Source organism: Platichthys flesus, chromosome 14 (assembly GCF_949316205.1).
Source record: "Platichthys flesus chromosome 14, fPlaFle2.1, whole genome shotgun sequence".
NCBI lineage: Eukaryota > Metazoa > Chordata > Actinopteri > Pleuronectiformes > Pleuronectidae > Platichthys > Platichthys flesus.
In genome coordinates, this window is record NC_084958.1 from 352,087 (window position 1) to 354,890 (window position 2,804).

The 2,804-nt window shown below is 37.9% G+C and overlaps 1 long non-coding RNA gene across 1 annotated transcript; it reads right to left on the reverse strand.

Moving 5' to 3' along the window:
• Positions 1-1,087: 1,087 nt before the first annotated feature.
• Positions 1,088-2,512, reverse strand: LOC133968744 (uncharacterized). Its single transcript, XR_009924137.1, has 2 exons — positions 2,332-2,512; positions 1,088-1,266 (listed from the first exon to the last, which is right to left on the reverse strand). It is a non-coding gene; the product is annotated as an uncharacterized LOC133968744 (long non-coding RNA).
• Positions 2,513-2,804: the final 292 nt, after the last annotated feature.

The following is a 2,804-nucleotide window of genomic DNA, read 5'->3' on the forward strand; positions in this document are numbered from 1 at the left end:
GGCGGAGTCACTGTGGACGTTGTTCGCTCAGCAGGTTAGAGTGTGGGACTCAAAGCTTTTTTCCCCTCTCCCGTTGTGTCTTTTCCTGTGTGAACTCTGCCGCTCTCAACAGCAGCACTGGCTATGAGCTAGCTCCTGCTAGCTCCAACGAAGCATCTCTCAACTGCTACGTAAGTTAAACGGACACTTCTGACTGACTGTGATGATAAGCAAAAGAGACACTGTGGATGTGTGATGTGTTGTACTGCATTTGTTTGATCTGTTTACTAATACTAGCTCTAATAAATACTGTATAAATTATATTTTGCTCCTGAATTGAACTGTGTTAAAGGGGTTCACATGGAAAATATATGTTCAATTATTTAAGGGTGATTTTTGTTACTATTATACTAATGGAGATTTAGCACTTGCTACACATTGTAAGAGCAGCTGTTCAAAGGAGCACTACGTCTTTTAAGGCTCTTTATTCAGAGTCACGGTGTTGATGTCCTGTCACGTGTTACAGTGAAAAATAACCGTGTCTCCCACCTTCAGTATTTAAATCGTTAATCTCAGACAGACTTCACTGAATTCTTTTGGTAAATATGAGTAAGTCATAGCCTTGTACCTTTACTAGAACAGACAGTGTCATACAGAGTTGTGGGCTTATATGCACTACCTATTTCCTAATCTGAAATGATTATGCTCTGATTAACTTTGAACTAATATTTTATTTTTACCATTTAAAAGTCTGTTAATTACTTAACCTGGCCCATGTATGACTTTACATATCTGTGTATTGGTTTCATGTTCCTCTAGAAGGTCCAACTTGACACACAACTTGAATCCAACCAGACTGAACACTGACTCCAGGTACAGACCTGATTTCATTACTTAAAAACAATCAAAGTATTGCACATAATACATAATGTATTAAATTATAATGCAATACTTTTAATGTGAAATAGCTCCATTAAAAACATTCATTGTCATGGTAGTGCACGTTTTAATCCAAAAGCATATTCAAATACACAGTTGAATATCCACAGAAAATAAGATTACACACTTTGTTCATATGTAACTCTTCCTCTACAATAATGACGATCACTTTCATGTTTCCTATCATTTTATTAGGGACAGACGAGCCTGAAGGACACAGCTGTGATGACCATGTTCTGTCTCTTATGGCAAAGCAGAAATATAAAACACTGGGTTCTTATCTAAAGTGTATCAAATCAGATCTCCACCATGTTGCTGCTGAGGACATCAGGTGCTGCAGTTCTTCATCTATGAAGAGAAAAAACGCACTGTTAAAGAATGTTTTGTGTTGTGTATAAAGCACAACAGATTTCAGATAGAACTGTTGTACTGTGGTCTTGGTTTATATCCTCATGGTGAAATGTACATATTTTAAGTCCCTTCTGATAAAAGTGCTGAAAGAAATACAACATTGTACAAATACATAAAATGTCTTTCTACCTCACCAGTACTATTCAAGGTGATAATCTCCCACAGACCTATTGATAACAGTCCAAATCAAGTCTTTCCACTTCTCTCAGTGTGAAAACATAATTCTATAATTAATTTGAGAACTGTTTACAACACTGATGTGTGGAGATTAAAATCATACCTAAACTGTCTAATTCACTGTAAAACTCCATGACATTCGCAGGCCATCTGTAGTTAAGGGAGCAACGCATGGAGTGATGTGTAGATTACTAGTTTGATGATGCATGAGGAGAGGCGGTGGTCGAGTGGCAGAAACTTGGACTATGGGCAGAGAAGGTCTCTGGTTCGTCTTTGGTTCGACTCCATGGAAAGACAACAAAAGTCGAACCTGGATTGATCTGTCCAAAAATCCAAGAGTCTCCCTACCCTCTCTAGTGCCCATGAGCAAGGCACCTCACTCCCCCAACATCTGCTCCCCCGAGCGCCGTACATGGTCGCTCACTGCTCTGTGTGTCCTGCACCAGATGGGTAAAAAGCAGCGATTAAATTTCCCTACCTGCATGAGTGTGCCTTTGCATGTCTGTGCATGTGTTTGGGATGAATAAATGGATTTTAATCTTAATCTTTTAATCTTAATCAGTTGTCTTCCAGTTGACCAGCATGAAGCTGCAGATCTCCACCATGTTGCTGCTGGGGACATCAGGAGCTGCATTAATGAGGAGCAGAAGCGTACTGTTATGAATGTTTTGTGTTGTTTATGAAGCACTACTTATTTCAGCTAGAACCGATGTACTAGGGTCTGGGTTTGTATCCTAATGGTTAAATGCACATACTTTAAATCGCTTTTGATAAAACGTGACAAAGAAATACAACATTGTACACATAGATAAAATGTCTTTCTACCTCATCTGTAATATTCAAGGTGATGATCTCCCACAGAGCTGTTGATAACAGTCCACATCAAGTCTCTCCACTTCCCTCAGTGTGAAAACATAATTATATAATTAATTGGAGAAGTGTTTACAACACTGATGTGTGGACATTATAATGTTATCACTACTGTCTAATTCACTCTACAACTCCATGACAGACTAAATAAACGATGTGAAAATAGTAATGGCGGATATACCATCCTGTATCAGAATATTGGTGAAACAGTTACTATCACATGAAACGTACACGTGTAGCGTATTGATAGTAACTCATTAAAAAAAATAATGTCACAACCAAAACAAGACTGTCGAGTTATCTTGCTTCAATCTGTTCATTAGACGTGATAAATAAACGGTAACTTTTATAACAATTACATATTACAAAAAACTTGAGGCATGTAAGCATATGATGATAGATAAAGCAATAGGTTATGTTGGATAGTT